The 23,751-nt window shown below is 43.5% G+C and overlaps 1 pseudogene; it reads right to left on the minus strand.

Moving 5' to 3' along the window:
- Window positions 1-4,844: 4,844 nt before the first annotated feature.
- On the minus strand, window positions 4,845-23,199 carry LOC120034775 (annotated as a pseudogene).
- Window positions 23,200-23,751: the final 552 nt, after the last annotated feature.

Raw genomic sequence — 23,751 nt, forward strand, 5'->3', positions numbered from 1 at the left:
CGAGCTTGATGACGAGTTTGGAGGGTACTATGGTGTTAAATGCTGAGCTGTAGTCGATGAACAGCATTCTCACATAGGTATTCCTCTTGTCCAGATGGGTTAGGGCAGTGTGCAGTGTGGTTGCGATTGCGTCGTCTGTGGACCTATTGGGGCGGTAAGCAAATTGGAGTGGGTCTAGGGTGTCAGGTAGGGTGGAGGTGATATTGTCCTTGACTAGTCTCTCAAAGCACTTCATGATGACGGAAGTGAGTGCTACGGGGCGGTAGTCATTTAGCTCAGTTACCTTAGCTTTCTTGGGAACAGGAACAATGGTGGCCCTCTTGAAGCATGTGGGAACAGCAGACTGGGATAAAGATTGATTGAATATGTCCGTAAACACACCAGCCAGCTGGTCTGCGCATGCTCTGAGGACGCGGCTGGGGATGCCGTCTGGGCCTGCAGCCTTGCGAGGGTTAACACATTTAAATGTTTTACTCACATCGGCTGCAGTGAAGGAGAGTCCGTAGGTTTTGGTAGCGGGCTGTGTCAGTGGCACTGTATTGTCCTCAAAGCGATCAAAAAAGTTATTTAGTCTGTCTGGGCGCAAGACATCCTGGTCCGCGACGGGGCTGGTTTTCTTTTTGTAATCCGTGATTGACTGTAGACCCTGCCACATACCTCATGTGTCTGAGCCGTTGAATTGCAACTCTACTTTGTCTCTATACTGACGCTTAGCTTGTTTGATTGCCTTGCGGAGGGAATAGCTACACTGTTTGTATTCGGTCATGTTTCCGGTCACCTTGCCCTGGTTAAAAGCAGTGGTTCGCGCTTTGAGTTTTGCGCAAATGCTGCCATCAATCCACGGTTTCTGGTTTGGGACTGTTTTAATAGTTGCTGTGGGTACGACATCGCCGATGCACTTTCTAATGAACTCGCTCACCGAATCAGCGTATTCGTCAATGTTGTTGTTGGACGCAATGCGGAACATATCCCAATCCACGTGATCGAAGCAGTCTTGAAGCGTGGAATCAGATTGGTCGGACCAGCGTTGAACAGACCTGAGCGGGAGCTTCTTTTAGTTTCTGTTTGTAGGCTGGAAGCAACAAAATGGAGTCGTGGTCAGCTTTTCCGAAAGGAGGGCGGGGGAGGGCCTTATATGCGCGCGGAAGTTAGAATAACAATGATCCAGGGTTTTACCAGCCCTGGTCGCTGATAGAATTTAGGGAGTCTTGTTTTCAGATTAGCCTTGTTAAAATCCCCAGCTACAATGAATGCAGCCTGAGGAAATGTGGTTTCCAGTTTACAGAGTCAAATAAAGTTCGTTCAGGGCCATCGATGTGTCTGCTTGGGGGGGAATATATAATTGAAGAGAAATCCCTTGGTAGATAATGCGGTCGACATTTGATTGTGAGGAATTCTAAGTCAGGTGAACAGAAGGACTTGAGTTCCTGTATGTTGTTATGATCACACCACGTCTCGTTAATCATTAGGCATACCCCCTGCCCCTCTTCTTACCAGAAAGATGCTTGTTTCTGTCGGCGCGATGCGTGAAGAAACCAGCTGGCTGCACCGACTCCGATAGCGTGTTTCCGTGAAGCAAAGAACGTTTCAGTCTCTGATGTCTCTCTGGAAGGCAACCCTTGCTCGGATTTCATCAACCTTGTTGTCAAGAGACTGGACATTGGCCAGTAGTATGCTAGGGAGTGGAGCGCGATGTGCCCGTCTCCGGAGCCTGACCAGAAGACCGCTTCGTTTGCCCCTTTTACAGCAACGTTGTTTAGGTTCGCCGGCTGGGATCAGATCCATTGTCCTGGGTGGAAGGCAAAACACAGGATCCGCTTCGGGAAAGTCATATTCGTGGTCGTAATGATGGTGAGTTGACGTTGCTCTTATATTAAGTAGTTCCTCCGGACTGTATGTAATAAAACCTAAGATTACCTGGGGTACCAATGTAAGAAATAACACGTAAAAAAAACAAAATACTGCATAGTTTCCTACGAACGCGAAGCGAGGCGGCCATCTCTGTCGGCGCCGGAAACCAGGAGTCAGTGTGGTCATAGAATGAGTAAACATGTTGACGGCAACAATAGTGACCGGTGGGATAACACAGTGCGTCTAGGTATACACATACTGATACACATAGTTCTTGTTCTACCTAACTTTCTACTCTGTTCTTTCTTTTAGTTTCACTTTGAGTCAAGTTCTGGATATGTTGGATCTAGGTGACTGCCCAGACAAGGCATGCAACATTGCAGTTATCCCTCAAAATGAGAAAGATGCTGTCCTCAGTGAGTGTGATAGCGCTGGGTCAGATATAGACTATGAGGGGGAGACAGGCCTTTTGCCAGCCAGGCTATTGAATGCATATGCTGAACCTATGCAAACAGATCATAACAGGAACAACGTTATCCGTGATGATGACCAAACCCTCACCACCCCACCCCCCCCCCTCTCCCACCCACCAGCCGCCTCCACTGTTGATAATGAAGAGCCAAGGGCCTCTACCTCCTAGAGGGTCCAGTCAGAAGAGCCAAGGGAAAAGCTGCAGGTGGTCAAAAATAAAGATGGAGTGTTCAAACGATCAAAGAGGCCTGCCACCGCTGTGATTCCAAAACACAAGTATTATACAGCCCAAATATGCAGAATGTCTAAAACTAAGCTGCCCCAACCCAATGGATGTTTTCCTACTAATGTATCCACCCACCCAAAGAGAGATCAACATTGAAATGTCCAACCTCTACTCCACGAAGACCAAGGACAAGCAACTGTATGACAGTAGGTCTGGCTGATCGTAGTTCAAAATAGTGATGCACAAACTAACCGTGCACTTGGTTCTGAAGCCTACCTCTATATGTTCAGTGTAGGCCTCTACTTGAAGGTGTCACGTTCCTGACCTTATTTCCCTTGTTTTGTATTTATTTAGTATGGTCAGGGTGTGAGTTGGGGTGGGTTGTCTACGTGTGTTTTTCTATGTTGGGGTTTTGTGTTCGGCCTGGTATGATTCTCAATCAGAGGCAGCTGTCAATCGTTGTCCCTGATTGAGAATCATACTTAGGCAGCCGGGGTTTCACGTTTGGTTTGTGGGTGTTTGTTTCCTGTGTCAGTGTTTGTGCCACACGGGACTGTTACGGTTAGTTTGTTTGTTATTTTTGTATCGTGTCTTGTTTTCGTGTTATTAAAATCATGGAAACTTACCACTCTGCACATTGGTCCTCCGATCCTTCTCGCCTCTCCTCGTCCGAGGAGGAGGAAGAAATAGACTGCCGTTACAGAATGCATATTCTACAGGCTACCTCTATCCTAAATGGTACCTTTCTGTTCAATGTGAATTAATGACACGACTGCTATACAGTTGTTAGTGAATGTTTCACTAATGTCACAATGACAATGTTACAAATAATATTTGAATGAGTTCAAATGTTACAATATTAATGTTTCAATACATGTTGCACTAAAGTAACACTGTTACAATGTATGTTACAATAAAGTAACAATGTTGAAATACGATGGTTGTTGTTTTTTTGTCTTTGCTCTCAGTGTTCATATCGTGTTGTATAAGGGTTTTTGATATGTAAAATAGTCACACTAGAATGTGATGGGGCATTCTAGTAGCAATGCTGGGGATTGCCAATGACAGAGTTTTAAATGTGTTAATAACTCGGCTGGGATATTTAAGAATTTCCATGACTGCATAGGAGAAATATGTTAATTCAGTATACATCACTCGTTAGATTTTGGCTCATCTAGCTCTGGCTAGTATTACTTGTTGGTCTTGTTGTTGTTGATGTGCATAACTGAGGGAGAGCCTACCATTTCATGGTTGTTTTATCAATAGGACTGTACAGTGGTATTTACATATTTGCAGAAATCCATTTAGGTGAATTTTGTGGCTTTAATGATCTGAAGTCGCACTGTTGCTATTGCCTGTAAACACACAGTCCAGAATAAAGTGAATGATGGCAGGCCGGTGTAGCAAATGGCTTATTTTGATTTAGGCCTACTGAAGCTCTTATTGGTTATGGCACACCGATCTGCCGGTCCTGGACGAGACAGATGTTTTGATTATGTTTTATTTACTGCAGTGTTATATAATTGTCCAAACACACGGCCGCTTTCCCACTCTATATTTCTTGTTGTAGAATTTTCACAAATGCTTTACTTAGTATACAGTATGTAATTCCCAAACATTCTAAGAATTTATGAAAATGTGAATTCAGAAATCTAAGTGTTCGCTTGTTAAAAAATCTAAATGTAATTCTTACTGGGGGGTGTATATAAACAGATTTTAATAAAATGCTGTCACTTCCACTCTGTCTCCATCTAGAGGATATTATGGAAAACTACAACATGTATGTTTTTTAACCTAGTCAGACAAACTGATTGACTGCTAGTCGGCTACAGGACTTTGGACTAGACGTAGATGACTTTGAGAACCTGGTCAGTGACTGTCCCACACTATTCCTCAACCTTGCCGTCCTCTGCTGCAATGTAAGATACAATAAGACAGACTTACAGCCTGACAGACAGACAGACTAACTGACATAATAATTGCATGCATCCATGACTGTGTACATACTTACTGTAACTGCGTAGATTGACAAGCTAAAACCAATTATACATTCCAAAAAGTAAGCACTGTTTACCCTCTTCCTGCTCTCCCTCTCTGTTTCTCCCTCTTCCTCAGATAAATGTAAAGATGCGTCCCTCGTTCTCTGAGATAGTAGTCTTGATGGAGGGGATGGAGAGAGGAGAGGAAGACGGCCATCCCTCTGGGTGATTATCGCTCCTCAGAATCCGCCATCGTCCACATCAGCCCCTACCGACGACGGAGTTCCCCAAGTCTGTCATCTCCCTGACCTCCCCCCTCAGGGGAAACCTCTTCCTCTGTGGGCTCCTCCGGAAGCTGCAAGTCCCTCCCCTGCACCTCCGAGCTTGGGCGAACGCTCGTCCTCCTCCGGGACCCCGACCTGCAGAAAGAGGAGCGGGTAGAGGAGGTGGAGGATGAAGGGAGGGATAGTGGAGGATGATTCAGGGCTGCCTCTGGACCTGGACATGGTGTTTTTGAGTCCTCTGGAAGAGGATGGTTTCTCTCTGGGGGAGCCTATGGACTGCAGCAGGTCCCCTGACACACTAGAAGGCTGTCCCTACACCAGGGAGACGTCTCCTACACCCAGCCTCGTCAACTTCCTTCCTGTTTCTGCATCCTAACTGCTGGGGCCACCAAGTCGCCAAAACGCCCCACCCCTCCCTCCCTCCCTCCTCTCCCTCGTCTGAACAACAACAATGGCTCAGTGACGGTGGTCGTCGGTCGTCTGATTGGCTGGAGGGCTAGCGGGTACCGCGCTGCTCCTGAGCAAGATGAGGTAATTTTCTGTCCTGGCTGCTGTCTGATTGGTCTGACCTTGTGCCTGAAGCGACCACGCCTTGCGTGCCAGGGCTGCCCCTACTGGAGGCACAGATTTAGGGTGGGCTCACCCAGTGGGCTGACTGACCAACAACAACAGTGACATTGCTGAGACTTTCACTGGTACTGTTCAGTGGTGCTTTTACTAGGTATCACTACTGTTAGGAACTGGGGAGCTGATGATGATGATGATGATGAAGATTGCTGCTACTACTACTACCTGAAGTGGGAAACCAGAGGCGCGTTATTCCTTTGAGATCTTATATATTGGTTGTTGACATAGAGACATTTGATAACTGCAGTGTGTCACTGGTTTGTTGACTCACTTTCTACACTCTGAATCTTTCTATTTGATTCCTACTAATGATTCTTCACTGGTCTGGGTGGTGCTTGAGATTTGTATTGAATTCAAAAAGGTGCTTCTTCTTACCTCAAACCTCAGTGTTCTTCCCATAACCCTCTATGATCCAGGTATCCTCTCAGTGTGGGGATGTTTTTAACAGCTTGTGTAACTTTGAAACAGCATGAAAAGCAATTCTCCTTATTTACGTATTGTACTGATTATTCCACCCAAAGTTCTGTGTGTGTCAGAGGGAGAGAAAGAATGTCTGAGACTGACAAGATGACTAAAGTTTGTCCCCTGATGTCAGTTTTGAAATGTTAATGGTTCGCTGGTCATTTCCCTCTACCTGTGAGTGAGAGATTAGAGAACTGTCTGTAATAATTGAATACAAAGTGAGTTTACTTGTTGTTGTTTTTTACACTGTTGATAAGAATCACTTGATCCTTGATTTCATAGGGCTGCTGGTTCCTTGCCTGTTGAGACTTACTGGTGATGTCTGAAATGGCACCCTAATTCCTATATTGGCCCTGGTTAAAAGTAGTGTGCTTTCCAGGGGAAAAAAGTAGTGGCCTATACAGTCCTAGAGCTTATGATGTGTTTGTCTCCCTCTGCTGGCTTGGATGACCAGGCCACTCACATGGCTGTGTCTCAACTCTTAAATGGCTTATTTTTCCTCATACTCTTTCCTTCTAGGAGAAGCTATGCATGACCCAACCAGGGGAAACTCCAATCCTTAGTTATATACCTGGAGGTTTTTCCTAGTCAGGTCACTTGGTCAGGAAAAGGTCCTGGACATATTAATATCAAATCAACTGATATGAGAGGACTTAAAAAGGTTAATGACTATACGGCTATAGACATTTACATTTACATTTAAGTCATTTAGCAGACACTCTTATCCAGAGCGACTTACAAATTGGTGCATTCACCTTATGATATCCAGTGGAACAGCCACTATACAATAGTGCATCTAAATCTTTTAAGGGGGGGGGTTTAGAAGGATTACTTTATCTTATCCTAGGTATTCCTTAAAGAGGTGGGGTTTCAGGTGTCTCCGGAAGGTGGTGATTGACTCCGCTGTCCTGGCGTCGTGAGGGAGTTTGTTCCACCATTGGGGTGCCAGAGCAGCGAACAGTTTTGACTGGGCTGAGCGGGAACTGTACTTCCTCAGAGGTAGGGAGGCGAGCAGGCCAGAGGTGGATGAACGCAGTGCCCTTGTTTGGGTGTAGGGCCTGATCAGAGCCTGAAGGTACGGAGGTGCCGTTCCCCTCACAGCTCCGTAAGCAAGCACCATGGTCTTGTAGCGGATGCGAGCTTCAACTGGAAGCCAGTGGAGAGAGCGGGAGGAGCGGGGTGACGTGAGAAAACTTGGGAAGGTTGAACACCAGACGGGCTGCGGCGTTCTGGATGAGTTGTAGGGGTTTAATGGCACAGGCAGGGAGCCCAGCCAACAGCGAGTTGCAGTAATCCAGACGGGAGATGACAAGTGCCTGGATTAGGACCTGCGCCGCTTCCTGTGTGAGGCAGGGTCGTACTCTGCGGATGTTGTAGAGCATGAACCTACAGGAACGGGCCACCGCCTTGATGTTAGTTGAGAACGACAGGGTGTTGTCCAGGATCACGCCAAGGTTCTTAGCGCTCTGGGAGGAGGACACAATGGAGTTGTCAACCGTGATGGCGAGATCATGGAACGGGCAGTCCTTCCCCGGGAGGAAGAGCAGCTCCGTCTTGCCGAGGTTCAGCTTGAGGTGGTGATCCGTCATCCACACTGATATGTCTGCCAGACATGCAGAGATGCGATTCGCCACCTGGTTATCAGAAGGGGGAAAGGAGAAGATTAATTGTGTGTCGTCTGCATAGCAATGATAGGAGAGACCATGTGAGGTTATGACAGAGCCAAGTGACTTGGTGTATAGCGAGAATAGGAGAGGGCCTAGAACAGAGCCCTGGGGGACACCAGTGGTGAGAGCACGTGGTGAAGAGACAGATTCTCGCCACGCCACCTGGTAGGAGCGACCTGTCAGGTAGGACGCAATCCAAGTGTGGGCCGCGCCGGAGATGCCCAACTCGGAGAGGGTGGAGAGGAGGATCTGATGGTTCACAGTATCAAAGGCAGCCGATAGGTCTAGAAGGATGAGAGCAGAGGAGAGAGAGTTAGCTTTAGCAGTGCGGAGCGCCTCCGTGACACAGAGAAGAGCAGTCTCAGTTGAATGACTAGTCTTGAAACCTGACTGATTTGGATCAAGAAGGTCATTCTGAGAGAGATAGCAGGAGAGCTGGCCAAGGACGGCACGTTCAAGAGTTTTGGAGAGAAAAGAAAGAAGGGATACTGGTCTGTAGTTGTTGACATCGGAGGGATTGAGTGTAGGTTTTTTCAGAAGAGGTGCAACTCTCGCTCTCTTGAAGACGGAAGGGACGTAGCCAGTGGTCAAGGATGAGTTGATGAGCGAGGTGAGGTAAGGGAGAAGGTCTCCGGAAATGGTCTGGAGAAGAGAGGAGGGGATAGGGTCAAGCGGGCAGGTTGTTGGGCGGCCGGCCGTCACAAGACGCGAGATTTCATCTGGGGAGAGAGGGGAGAAAGAGGTCAAAGCACAGGGTAGGGCAGTGTGAGCAGAACCAGTGGTGTCGTTTGACTTAGCAAACGAGGATCGGATGTCGTCAACCTTCTTTTCAAAATGGTTGACGAAGTCATCCGCAGAGAGGGAGGAGGGGGGGGGGAGGATTCAGGAGGGAGGAGAAGGTGGCAAAGAGCTTCCTAGGGTTAGAGGCAGATGCTTGGAATTTAGAGTGGTAGAAAGTGGCTTTAGCAGCAGAGACAGAAGAGGAAAATGTAGAGAGGAGGGAGTGAAAGGATGCCAGGTCCGCAGGGAGGCGAGTTCTCCTCCATTTCCGCTCGGCTGCCCGGAGCCCTGTTCTGTGAGCTCGCAATGAGTCGTCGAGCCACGGGGCAGGAGGGGAGGACCGAGCCGGCCTGGAGGATAGGGGACATAGAGAGTCAAAGGATGCAGAAAGGGAGGAGAGGAGGGTTGAGGAGGCAGAATCAGGAGATAGGTTGGAGAAGGTTTGAGCAGAGGGAAGAGATGATAGGATGGAAGAGGTGAGAGTAGCGGGGGAGAGAGAGCGAAGGTTTGGACGGCGCGATACCATCCGAGTAGGGGCAGAGTGGGAAGTGTTGGATGAGAGCGAGAGGGAAAAGGATACAAGGTAGTGGTCGGAGACTTGGAGGGGAGTTGCAATGAGATTAGTGGAAGAACAGCATCTAGTAAAGATGAGGTCAAGCGTATTGCCTGCCTTGTGAGTAGGGGGGAAGGTGAGAGGGTGAGGTCAAAAGAGGAGAGGAGTGGAAAGAGGGAGGCAGAGAGGAATGAGTCAAAGGTAGACGTGGGGAGGTTAAAGTCACCCAGATCTGTGAGAGGTGAGCCATCCTCAGGGAAGGAACTTATCAAGGCGTCAAGCTCATTGATGAACTCTCCAAGGGAACCTGGAGGGCGATAAATGATAAGGATGTTAAGCTTGAAAGGGCTGGTAACTGTGACAGCATGGAATTCAAAGGAGGTGATAGACAGATGGGTCAGGGGAGAAAGAGAGAATGTCCACTTGGGAGAGATGAGTATCCCAGTGCCACCACCCCGCTGACCAGAAGCTCTCGGGGTGTGCGAGAACACGTGGGCAGACGAGGAGAGAGCAGTAGGAGTAGCAGTGTTATCTGTGGTAATCCATGTTTCCGTCAGTGCCAAGAAGTCGAGGGACTGGAGGGAAGCATAGGCTGAGATGAACTCTGCCTTGTTGGCCGCAGATCGGCAGTTCCAGAGGCTGCCGGAGACCTGGAACTCCACGTGGGTCGTGCGCGCTGGGACCACCAGGTTAGGGTGGCAGCGGCCACGCGGTGTGAAGCGTTTGTATGGTCTGTGCAGAGAGGAGAGAACAGGGATAGACAGACACATAGTTGACAGGCTACAGAAGAGGCTACGCTAATGCAAAGGAGATTGGAATGACAAGTGGACTACATGTCTCGAATGTTCAGAAAGTTAAGCTTACGTAGCAAAAATCTTATTGACTAAAATGATTAAAATGATGCAGTACTGCTGACTGGTGAAGTAGGCTAGCTAGCAGTGGCTGCGTTGTTGACTATGTTTGAAAGTGTTGCTGGCTAGGTAGCCTCGATAACTGGCTAGTTAACCTCGATAACTGGCTAGATAATTACTCTAAACTACACAATTATCTTAGATACAAGGACAGCAAAGACAACTATGTAGCTAGCTAACACTACACTAATCAAATCGTTCCGTTGTACTGTTTCGGTAGAAGTTGGCTAGCTGGCTAGCTAGCAGTGTTGACAACGTTAGGACGGTGAAAATAGCTGGCTAGCTGACTTTGTTTAAAAGTGGAGCTGGCTAGGTAACCTCGATAACTGGCTAGATAATTACTCTAAACTACACAATTATCTTAGATACAAAGACAGCGAAGACAACTATGTAGCTAGCTAACACCACACTAATCAAATCGTTCCGTTGTACTGTTTCGGTAGAAGTTGGCTAGCTGGCTAGCTAGCAGTGTTGACGGCGAAAATAGCTGGCTAGCTGACTTTGTTTGAAAGTGGAACTGGCTAGGTAACCTCGATAACTGGCTAGATGATTACTCTAAACTACACAACTATCTTAGATGCAAAGACAACTATGTAGCTAGCTAACACTACACTAATCAAATCGTTCCGTTGTAATGATTCGGTAGAAGTTGGCTAGCTGGCTAGCTGGCTAGCTGGCTAGCTAGCAGTGTTGACGACGTTAGAAGATTCGATAATTCGATAATAATCTAAACTACACAATTATCTTTGATACAAAGACGGCTGTGTAGCTAGCTAAGAAAAAAGTGCTAAGATCAAACAAATCAAACCGTTGTACTGTAATGAAATGTAATGTAATGAAATGAAATTAAATGTAATACTACCTGTGGAGCGAAGCGATAGCTATTAACATTTATACCCAGTTCTTACCACTTTATCTAACAGTATGTCGGAAAGGATGAGGAGGAAAGATAAACCAGAGTATTGGGACGTAGCCAGTCTCACTCAACTGTGCTGAGAGTCTCTTTGTTACTTCACAGTTTAAACCACATGATTTATAGTCTGGAAAACTGTATACATCTATTCAAAGAATTCCACTGTTCCAGTCCATATTGATGATGTCATAAAACATATTTAATTTCCATCATTGCATAAAAGATATCCTGAAATAATGTTGTTTCTACCAGAACCTGTCCACTAGCCTTGACAGCCACACTGGCCTTGCAAGCTTACATGCATACAGTAAGTATGTTTCAATACTAGATCAGTGTGTCTCATGAGGCTATCCTTCCTCATGCAAGGCACTTCTGATTAGCGTAGTTACTAAGTATCATCATTATGAATTACCAGCTTTATAAACTGTTTCATGATGATAAAATTAACTAATTGACTACATAGAAAAACATTGAATATCATTTAGTCTTGTAGTTTCCTCCCATACATCCTACATTGCCATGGAGCCAACAAGTTAAAGGAGTTTTAATCCTTGAGGCATTGTGTATGTATGCCAATCAGAGGGTAAAAGGGCAAGACAAAATATTGAAGTGCCTTTGAACAGGTTATGGTACTAGGTGCCAGGCGCACCGGTTTGAGAGTGTCAAGAATTGCAACGCTGCTGGGTTTTCCACGCTCAACAGTTTCCCATGTGTATCAAGAATGGTCCACCACTCAAAGGACATTCAGCCAACTTGACACAACTCTGGGAAGCATTGGAGTCAACATATGTCAGCATCTCTAGTGGAATACTTTTGACACCTTGTATAGTCCATGCCCCGATGAATTGAGGCTGTTCTGAGGGCAAAAAAGAGGGTGGGGGTGCAACTCAATATTAGGAAGGTGTTCTTAATGTTTTGTACACTCAGTGTATATCTACAGAAGGCAATGGGTCCACAGTTAAAGAATACAACATAAGAATGACAACAGCACAAGCTGTATGCAATGCAAAACAATACAATTACAACTCAATTCAATATGAGTAAGCTGCTGTGACTTGTCCCCAGTATAGAAGTGATGAGACACTGTAGCTGTTCCTCCAATCCCGGCTCCTGTTGCATGATTGGTCCCTCCTGTCATTTTTATTTTTTAAAAATAATGAGCAACAATACAGTTTGAAAAGTGGCTGGGTTTAGTTATAGATATAATGAATACAGAACAGAAACCAGGATGGGTTTAGTTATAGATATAATGAATACAGAACAGAAACCAGGATGGGTGTAGTTATAGATATAATGAATACAGAACAGAAACCAGGATGGTTTAGTTATAGACATAATGAACATTGAACAGAAACCAGGGTGGTATAGTTATAGACATAATGAACACAGAACAGAAACCAGGATGGGTGTAGTTATAGATATAATGAATACAGAACAGAAACCAGGATGGGTGTAGTTATAGATATAATGAATACAGAACAGAAACCAGGATGGTTTAGTTATAGATATAATGAATACAGAACAGAAACCAGGATGGGTGTAGTTATAGATATAATGAATACAGAACAGAAACCAGGATGGTTTAGTTATAGACATAATGAACATTGAACAGAAACCAGGATGGTATAGTTATAGACATAATGAACACAGAACAGAAACCAGGATGGGTGTAGTTATAGATATAATGAATACAGAACAGAAACCAGGATGGTATAGTTATAGACATAATGAACATTGAACAGAAACCAGGATGGTATAGTTATAGACATAATGAACACAGAACAGAAACCAGGATGGTATAGTTATAGACATAATGAATACAGAACAGAAACCAGGATGGTTTAGTTATAGATATAATGAATACAGAACAGAAACCAGGATGGGTGTAGTTATAGATATAATGAACATTGAACAGAAACCAGGATGGTATAGTTATAGACATAATGAATACAGAACAGAAACCAGGATGGTATAGTTATAGACATAATGAACACAGAACAGAAACCAGGATGGGTATAGTTATAGACATAATGAACACAGAACAGAAACCAGGATGGGTATAGTTATAGACATAATGAATACAGAACAGAAACCAGGATGGGTATAGTTATAGACATAATGAACACAGAACAGAAACCAGGATGGGTATAGTTATAGACATAATGAATACAGAACAGAAACCAGGATGGTATAGTTATAGACATAATGAACATTGAACAGAAACCAGGATGGGTTTAGTTATAGACATAATGAATACAGAACAGAAACCAGGATGGTATAGTTATAGATATAATGAATACAGACCAGAAACCAGGATGGTATAGTTATAGACATAATGAACACAGAACAGAAACCAGGATGGTGTAGTTATAGATATAATGAACACAGAACAGAAACCAGGATGGTATAGTTATAGACATAATGAATACAGAACAGAAACCAGGATGGTATAGTTATAGACATAATGAACACAGAACAGAAACCAGGATGGTATAGTTATAGACATAATGAATACAGAACAGAAACCAGGATGGTATAGTTATAGACATAATGAACATTGAACAGAAACCAGGATGGGTATAGTTATAGACATAATGAACACAGAACAGAAACCAGGATGGGTGTAGTTATAGACATAATGAATACAGAACATAAACCAGGATGGGTATAGTTATAGATATAATGAATACAGAACAGAAACCAGGATGGGTATAATTATAGACAGAATGAATACAGAACAGAAACCAGGATGGTATAGTTATAGACATAATGAACACAGAACAGAAACCAGGATGGTATAGTTGTAGACATAATGAACACAGAACAGAAACCAGGATGGTATAGTTATAGATATAATGAATACAGAACAGAAACCAGGATGGTATAGTTATAGACATAATGAATACAGAACAGAAACCAGATTGATCTCATGAAGGTACAGTATAAACTTAAAGCTATAAACTAAATTGAACAGAAAAGTGAGTGACAGTCTCACTAATATTTTTTAACAATCAACCTGCTTTTTCAAAGCTTTGCAATGCTTAGAGCAATAAAGGTAAAATAATGAATATAAACACAATTCTGCATTACCTCACATCCAGTGAATAAATTTGAAAACAATTCCCTTGCATTTAGAACATGATGGAATCCATGTGTGAGTACACTACATCAGTGGTGGAAAAAGTACCCAATTGTCATACTTGAGTAAAAGTAAAGATACCTTAATAGAAAATGACTCAAGTAAAAGTGAAAGTCAACCAGTAAAATATTACTTGATTAAAAGTCTAAAAGTATTTGGTTTTAAATATACTTAAGTATCAAAAGTAAATGTAAATGATCAAATGTATAGTATAAATATTTTTACAAACAAAGCATTTGTGTTTAGGGAGTCTGCCAGATCAGAGGCAGTAGATGACCAGGGATGTTCTCCTGATAAGTGTGTGAATTGGACCATTTTCCTGTCCTGCTATGCATTCAAAACGTAACGAGTACTTTTGGGTGCCAGGGAAAATGTATGGAGTAAAAAGTACATGATTTTCTTTAGGAATGAAGTACAAGTTGTCAAAAATATGAATAGTAAAGTAAAGTACAGATACCCCCTAAAAAACGACTTAAGTAGTACTTGAAAGTATTTTTACTTAAGTACTTTACACCACTGCACTATATATACAAAAGTATGTGGACAGCCATTCAAATTAGTGGATTTGGCTATTTCAGCCACACCCGTTGTTGACAGGTGTATAAAATCGAGCACACAGCCATGCAATCTCTATAGACAAACGTTGTCAGGAGAATGGCCTTACTGAAGAGCTCAGTGACTTTCAACGTGGCACCATCATAGGACGTTACCTTTCCAACAAGTCAGTTTGTCATATTTATTCCCTGCTAGAGCTGGCCCGGTCAACTGTAAGTGATGTTATTGTGAAGCGGAAACGTCTAGGAGCAAAGTGGTAGGACACACAAGCTCACAGAGCGGGACCGCTGAGTGCTGAAGCGTGTACAAATTGTCGGTCCTCGGTTGCAACACTCACTACCGAGTTCCAAACTGCCTATGGAAGCAACATCAGCACAAGAACTGTTCGTCGGGAGCTTCATGAAATGGGTTTCCATGGCCGAGCAGCCACATACAAGCCTAGCGTCGGCTGGAGTGGTGTAAAGCTCTCTGCCATTGGACTCTGGAGCAATGGAAACACGTTCTCTGGAGTGATGAATCATACTTCACCATCTGGCTGTCCGATGGATAAATCTGGGTTTTGGCGAATGCCAGGAGAATGCTACCTGCCCCAATGGAGGAGGTGGAGGAGGAATAATGGTCTGGGGCTGTTTTTCATTGTTCAGGCTCCTTAGTTCCAGTGAAGGGAAATCTTAATGTTTCAGCATACAATGACATTCTAGACGATTTTGTGCTTCCAACTTTGTGGCAACAGTTTGGGGAAGGCCGTTTCCTGTTTCAGCATGAAATGCCCCTGTGTACAAAGTGAGGTCCATACAGAAATGGTTTGTCAAGATTGGTGTGGAAGAACTTGACTTGTCTGTACAGGCACCTGATCTCAACCCCATTGAACACTTTTGGGATGAATTGGAACGCTGACTGCGAGCCAGGCCTAATCGCCCAACATCAGTGCCCGACCTTACTAACGTTCGTGTGGCTGAATGGAAGCAAGTCCCCGAAGGAATGTTCCAACATCTAGTGGGAAGCCTTCCCAGAAGAGTGGAGGCTGTTATAGCTGCAAAGGGGGACCAACTCCATATTAATGGCCATTATTTTGGAATAAGAAGTTTGACGAGCTAGTGTCCACATACTTTTGGCCATGTAGTGTACCTCTAAAGACACCTCTCAGAGAACGTTAATGTAGCTACAGTTTTAAACTGGAACAGACCAGACAGAAAAACGCTAGGCCTACGCAATAAGAGAACATTGATGTATATAAAGGAGGCTTTAAATATAAAATAATGAAGCCAAACAACTTGTAGAATGTACAGCACTGTTAGCTATAGACTCATTGAGTATTGCATTTATTTACTCCAGCTCCCACTGCAGCTCCCACTGCTGCACCAACTGTCATACCAACTGGGCCTCCAACTATTCCCAAAGCCGCTCCGATTCCGGTACTGGTAGTTGCTATTAAAATGTGTTTTATTTTTTCAGCTTTCTCTCTAGCTTCTCTTTCTTGTTTTCTCCTCAGCTTCTCTTCTTCTTCTCTTAGACCAGGGGTGTCAAACTCATTCCACGGAGGGCCTAGTGTCTGCAGGTTTTTGTTTTTTCCTTTCAATAAAGCCCTAGACAACCAGGTGTGGGGAGTTCCTAACTAATTAGTGATGTTAATTCATCAATCAAGTATAAGGGAGGAGCGAAAACCCGCAGACACTCGGCCCCCCGTGGAATGAGTTTGACACCTGTGTCTTAGACGTTCTCCTTCAAACCTTGCCTTCAATTCCTCCATCTCTCTGCATCTCTGCTCTTCATTCTCTTTCAGGATCCTTTCTTTCTCTTCTTCAATCTTTCTCTCTGCCTCCTGGAACATCTCATTGGTGTAGTGGTTCCCTCCATTCCTCCCAACCATAGAGTTTATCTTCTGAAGCAGCTCAGTCACCTGAGAAGGGTTCTGGACTTTGTTGCTGAAGACATGATACTGTCTATGGCATTTGTCAACAAATCTCAGAAGATCTGGACTCTCAAGTAAAAAATCATTGATTGTTCTTCACGTGTAAAGAGAACCATGGTGTATTTTGAAGCCTCTTCACCAAAGACACTCTGAATGATTGACACTGTTTCCTGCTCCTCCTGTGTGTATCGACCCAATGTAATCACAACCAGGAACACATGGGGACCAGGAGCAGAGAGAGAGATGCACAGAGCGATCTTTCTCAGTCCCTCCTCATTGGACAATGTAGTATCAAACAAACCTGGGGTGTCGATAACAGCCACAATTTGCCTATCCACCTTTCCTCTGGCCTTTTCACAGTTTGATGTCAGAGAAACAGCAGAAAACCTTGACTTAAAAACATTTCTCCCCAGGATGGTGCTTCCTGATGCACACTTCCCTGCTCCAGTCTTACCGACCAGAACAATCCTCAGCTCCTCTGTTGGTCTCTGTCCTGTGGGATGATGAATATGACCTTTTTAGAGGTCAAATGTAGTACTCATTTTGTTCAGTGCAATAATATATAGCTAGCCATTGTTGAAATTGTAGCTGAAAGTCACTATGAAATATTGATAAACAGTCATTGTGAAATGATATCCCTGTGGCGCTAGGCTAGGCTATGCTAGTCAGCGTTTCTGATGAGGAGGATCCCGGATCCGGGAGGGGGGGTCGGTAGAGGACACATCACTGCACTCTGTACTCCATAAACTGGTGATCTCTGTAAACTCGTCGCAAGACCCACTGGTTGATGCTTATTTATAAAACCTTCTTAGGCTTCTGAGATATCTACTACCGCCCTCATACTCCACATACAACAACCGTTCTGCCAGTCACATTCTGTTAAAGGTCCCCAAAGCACACACAAGCCTGGGTCGCTCTTCTTTTCAGTTCGCTGTCGCTAGCGACTGGAACAAGCTGCAACAAACACTCAAACTGGACAGTTTTATCTCAAACTCTTCATTCAAAGACTCAATCATGGACACTCTTACTGACAGGTGTGGCTGCTTTGCGTGATGTATTGTTGTCTCTACCTTCCTGCCTTTAGTACTGTTGTCTGTGCCCAAAAATGTTTGTACACTGTTTTGTGCTGCTACCATGTTGTTTTGCTGCCATGTTGGGTTGCTACCATGTTGTTGTCATGATGTGTTGCTACCATGCTGTGTTGTCATGTGTTGCTGCCATGCTATGTTGTTGTCTTAGGTCTCTCTTTGTCTAGTGTTGTGTTGTCTCCCTCGTGATATGTGTTTTGTCCTATATTTGTCACGACTTCCACCGAAGGTGGCTCCTCTCCCTGTTCGGGCGGTGCTCGGCGGTCATCGTCGCCGGCCTACTAGCTGCTACCGATCCATTTTTCCTTTTCGTTTGTGTCTGTCTGTATGGTTTACACCTGTGTATTATTAGTTGATTCCGGTGGGTATATTTACCTCCGCTGCCTGCGGAATTGTTTGCTGTGGTGACGTTATTTAGGGGTGCGTGTCTGCACCACAGGGTTTCTTTTCTCACGGCAGTTGTGCCGTTTTGGTGTTGAGTTTAGTAGTAGAGGTTTCTCCTCCGTGTGTAGCGTTTATTCCCTGTGTGTGGCAATCTCGTTTGGGCGTGTTTCAGTCCCATGTTGTAGTTGTGTTGGGACGTCTCATTAAACTTTTGCCACTGGGATTTCCTTGCTCTCCTGCTCCTAATTCCTGCACCTCGGTCCGTTAGGAGGCACTTAACAATAAATATTTATTTATTTATTTATATTTTTAATCCCAGCCCCCATCCCTGCAGGGGGCTTTTGCTTTTTGGTAGGCCGTCATTGTAAATAATAATTTGTTCTTTACTGACTTGCCTCTCTCCTTCCTATAAAGCCCTGGTGGAGGTCTGAGAGGATTGGACAGGTTTAAAACCTCTACGGGATCGGTGTACCTATACCGGGACGGTTGAGCTAACATGCGCTAATGTGTTTAGCATTACATTTGTAAGTAACAGCAATCTTTCCAGGATATAGACATGTCTTATATGGGCAGAAAGCTTACATTCTTGTTACTCTAACTGAAGTGTCCAATTTACAGTAGCTATTACAGTGAAAAAATGCAATGCTATTGTTTGAGGAGAGTGCACAACAACAAAAAACTTTTATCACGTCAACTGGTTTGATACATTCACCTCTGAAGGTAAATAATGTACTTACATTCAGTAATCTTTCTCTGATTTGTCATCCTGGGGGTCCCAGAGATAAGATATAGTGTAGTTTTGTTTGATAAAATACATTTATATTCCACTGTAGGAACTATGTTCTACAGTTTGAACCCCTGCCATGTCTTATATAATGGTCTTTCTCTTGCATTTCAAAGATGATGACATTTTTTTATATAGAAAACACATGTTTTGTTGTTTGTATTATCTTTTAACATATATGTGTTACATTCTCCAACATCAATTTCACATTTCCACACACTTCAAAGTGTTTCATTTCAAATGGTACCAAGAATATGCATATCCTTGCTTCAGGTCCTGAGCTACAGGCAGTTAAATTTGGGTATGTCATTTTAGGCAAAAAGTTTTTAAAATGTGTCTGATCCTTAATTAAGCAATATGGAGAAATTTCACCTAGCCTATCAGATGGAAAGGTAGAGCTATCACTATATTGATTCAACCTATCAAGTCCTCTCAGAGCTCTACAAGTGTCTAGGGGGAAGGGTTGTTTCTGGAGAAGAACATAGACATCTGCATGATAAATTATTATTCTACCTAGCAACAGACCAACCAACATCCCAGCCAACAGAAGGGTTTAGTGGTTAGCTAGCTACATATGTGATTTCAAGGCAGCTTTCATATATTGCATTATAAATAGAATAAGTTTTAAGCAGCCTTAAAAAGAAAAATAGTCTTAATGCATTGTATTACACTCTCTGACTCGGTCGTTCCATGGACATATGATTCGGTGTTCGTACCATTGTCATTATGACATCATCAATATGGGGCGGAACAGTGGAGTTATTTGAATGGATGCATACAGTGGTCCAGACTACGGATATACCACAATATCTTTCCACCTTATTTCCTACATATCACTAGCTAGATTTAATGGTTAGAACTGATTATAAAGGTTAATAGCTATAGCCATGTAGTCATAAAGCTTTTTAAGTCCCTCATATCAGATAATATTATATGAAAATGGCCGAGACATTTTACTGACCAAGTGACCTGACTGGGAAAACCTCCAGGTCTATAACTAAGGCCTGGAGTTTTTCCTGGTCTTGTCATGTTTAGCTTCTCCTGGAAGGACAGAATAAGAGGCCAGGAAGCCATTTCAGAGTATTGAGAGACAGCCATGTGCCCTCCTGGCCAGCAGACAGAAACAAACTCACCATAAATTCAGGGGAATGCAGCCGAAATGGAATCAAATTCCCTATAGTGCACTACTTTTAACCAGGGTCCATGGGGCTTTGGGGCTTTTGGGGCTTTTTTTTTTTGGGGTCCATGGGGCTTTTACCCCCCTTAAATGGGGTATAGGGTGCCATTTCAGACACATTCAGCCAAACTCAACAGGCAAGGAATAAGCAGCCCTATGAAATCAAGAGTGATTCTCAACAATATTGTAAAAAATAACAGTGGTAAAGATTACATACACTATATATAAAAGTATTGCAATCTCTCACACACACAAATTAATAGCGAACCATTAACATTTCAAACCAACATCATTGGACAAACTAGTCATCTTGTTTGTCTCTCACACACACAAACCATCTCTCTCTCTCTCTCTCTCTCTCTCTCTCTCTCTCTCTCTCTCTCTCTCTCTCTCTCTCTCTCTCTCTCTCTCTCTCTCTCTCTCTCTCTCTCTCTCTCTCTCTCTCTCTCTCTCTCTCTCTCTCTCTCTCTCTCTCAAATTCAATCTGCTTTATTGGCATGAAAAACATTGCATCAATATTTCCAAAGCAGCAATGATTACAATATGCATTGTAATAAAATAATGAAAAATAATAATAGAAAAGGTAGTAAATAACAAAACAAAAAAGTGAATAAACATAACAATAAAATGGTAACAGTCAATAGTATAAATATAAAGGCTACACATGGAAAATGAAACTCTAACTAACTTATAACTAACTGTCATCCTCACCATTACATCAGTACTACAACTACCATCATCATCATTACTACTATATTACATCATTACATCATTACCACCACCATCATTAAACTGCTATAGTTACCATCACCCCTACTACCTGTACCACTATTATTTGGAATTATAATCACAATAATAATAATAATAGTAATAGTAGTAACAATAATACTAATAATAAGTAAGCTACTGTTTACAATACAGATATTATTATTCAGAGTCCCTCAGACTATGACAGGCAAATACATATTTGGCTGCAAGTGGTGCCGTTGATCTTTCACCCATGAGTATTTTTAAAATTTTGCTTGGTGAGGAATCTTGGTGAGGAATATTTCTCACAGTAAAGGAGAAAGTGCATCTCTGTTTCTACCTCCCCTGTCGTGCAACGACCACATACACGCTCCTCTTTGGGTAGCCATGTCTTTTTATGTCTGCTGGTTTCTATTGCCAATTGGTGGTCCCTCAGCCTGAGGTTATTTTCCTGACATGCTTCTACTGAATCAATTAAATGCTTTGGTTATGGAAGAGAGGGGCATTTGGTACGTTATTATTCAGAGAATGAGCACCCAGAGCCAGGTAGCAGCTCTAGTGCTGGAGCAGCTAAAGCACCACCGAGGAGGGATGAACAGGCTAAGGGGAAGGGGAAGGGAGAAGGTGGGCAGATGTGGTGGAAAATATAGGAAAGGAAAGCAATTTGGCTATGGGGGCAATTGTGGTAGAGCAGGAAAAAGAGGGGGGAGGAACAGTCGGTGAGACTGCGATTGAGGTCGCTGAGGGGGTGCTGGAAAATGAAATGGGAGATCAGGAAGAGTGAAACAATGGAAAATGAAGCAGCTGTTTTTAAAGTACCAAGGAGTAAGAGGAATAATTTAAGGGGTAGTGAAGGTTATCATTCTAAGAGGAAGGTAGAGATTGATAAATCAGTTGAGGATAAACGGCATGTAGCCTAGTGGTTGGAGCGTTGAGTAACCAAAAGGTTGCTAGATCGAATCCCTGAGCTGACAAGGTAAAATCTGTCGTTCTATGTAAGGTTCTGTATTTATTTTCTTAGTCAACCTTGTGTTCTTGAACATAGCCCTGTTTCTTTGTGTTCTTGAACGTAGCCCTGTCTTTCAATTTTGTTCATTGATTTCACCTGTCTTAGTTACTCACCTGGTCTCATCAGCTGCTTATTTAGTTCAGTTCATTCTGTTCGTGCCTTGTGAGGTATTGTTCAATTTTGACTATACCAAGCATGTTCTCAGTGACGCTCTGCAGTTTGACTTTTTTTAGTTTTTTAGAGGATGTGGGGTTTGATTTTTGTTTCTTACAGGAGGTTCACCGACCAGATGATGGGGATGTTTAAAGGTTTAACTCTTCTACCATACTGGTTATTGTCCGGACTTTCGGGTGACTGACCTGCCCAAAGTAAACTGCCTGTTACCGAGGCCCAGAAGCTAGGATATGCATAAAATTGGTAGCATTGGATAGAAAACACTCTGAAGTTTCTAAAACTGTTGAAAAAATGTCTGTGTATAACAGAACTGATATTGCAAACGAAAACCGGAGGAGAATCCATCCAGGATTTTTTTTGTTTTGTTGAGATCATTGGACATTTCAATGCTTTCCTATGGGAAAGTCAAGAAGGTAGGACCCATATTGCAGTTCCTATGGCTTCCACTAGATGTCAACAGTATTTAGAAAGGGTTTCGGGCTTGTTTTTTGAAAAATGATCAAGTAGTATTGTTTTCTTCCAGGTGTCTGTGTTTAAAAAGTAGTCATGTTGGATTCGTTTGTAAGCATGGATTACTGAACAAAGTGCGCCAACTAAACTGACTTTTCTGAAAGAAGGACTTTATCGAACAAAACAACCATTCTTTGTGTAGCTGGGACCCTTGGGATTGCAAACAGAGGAAGGTATTCAAAGGTAAGTGATTTATTTAATCGCTATCTGTGATTTTGTGACGCCGGTGCTGGTTGAAAAAGTATTTTGGTGTGGGGCGCTGTCCTCAGATAATCGCATGGTATGCTTTCTCCGTAAAGCCTTTTTGAAATCTGACAAAGGGGCTGGATTAACAAGAAGTTAAGCTTTTAAATGATGTATGACACTTGTATTTACCTTGAATGTTAAATATTATGAATTTTGTATTATGAATTTCGCGCTCTGCAATTTCACTGGATGTTGTCGTAGATGTCCCGCTAGCGGTCATGTGCCTAAAGAAGTTAAAGTAAGGATTAGGGTATTTGTATAGGATGAGGAAAGGACGGAGGTGGATCATATCTAAAGGTTGCTCGAATTCGAGTACAAGTCAGGCAAGCTCGGCGGTTCAGTCGATTGGGAGAGATCCATTGCCCTGAAGGCGCAATTCGGGGAGCTTCAGGAGCTTTACATCGGTTAGGGGAAGACAGAGTAGGAAGGTAATGTATTGGGTTTGGGAAGAAAATGGGAGTGTAGTTAGAGTACCGGAGGAAATGGTCAGGGTGACCACTGAACAGCTCTGAGGTTTAATTCAGGAAAGGGATGTAGAGCAAGGAAATGTGCTTTTAGCACACCTGTCCCGGCAATTGCCGGAGGACATTAGAGAAGTGATGGAGGCTCAGATCTCCCTCGAAGAGGTTGAGAGCACCCTCAGGAGGATAGGAAAAGGGAAGGTGCCTGGGATGGATGGGCTGCTGGCCGAGTTTTACCTCAAGTTTTGTGGATACTTGGACCAGTGGATCTCGAAGTCTTGAAGGCCATCCTTGAGACGGGGGTCCCGGGGGGATCAATGGCTGTTTGTGTGCTGTCACTTCTTTACAAGAACGGGGAAGCTACAGATCTTGGTAACTGGTGGCAGTTGACCGTGCTGTGTGTAGACTACAAGTTGCTTGCAAAGGTTGTAGCAGACCGGTTGCACACAGCCCTTCCCTACGTAGTTCATGAGAATCAGACGTGCGGGGTAGAGGGCCGCTCTATTAGGTGGAATCTGCAGTTGATTAGGGACTCCATCGCTTGGGTAGAAGATAGAGGTCTGCCACTATCCCTAAAGCGCGTTAGCAGCGCTTTAGGGATAGGGGGCAGCATTTTCACTTTTGGATGAATTGGTGCCCAAATTGAACGGACTCCTACTCTGTCCCAGATGATAATATATGCATATTATTATTACTATTGGATAGAAAACAATCTCTAGTTTCTAAAACCGTTTGAATTATATCTGTGAGTAAAACAGAACTCATTTTGCAGCAAACTTCCTGTCAGGAAGTGAAAAATCTGAAATCGAGGCTCTGTTCCAGGGCCATCCTATTAATTTGC

This window comes from Salvelinus namaycush, chromosome 42 (assembly GCF_016432855.1).
Source record: "Salvelinus namaycush isolate Seneca chromosome 42, SaNama_1.0, whole genome shotgun sequence".
Classification (NCBI taxonomy): Eukaryota; Metazoa; Chordata; class Actinopteri; order Salmoniformes; family Salmonidae; genus Salvelinus; species Salvelinus namaycush.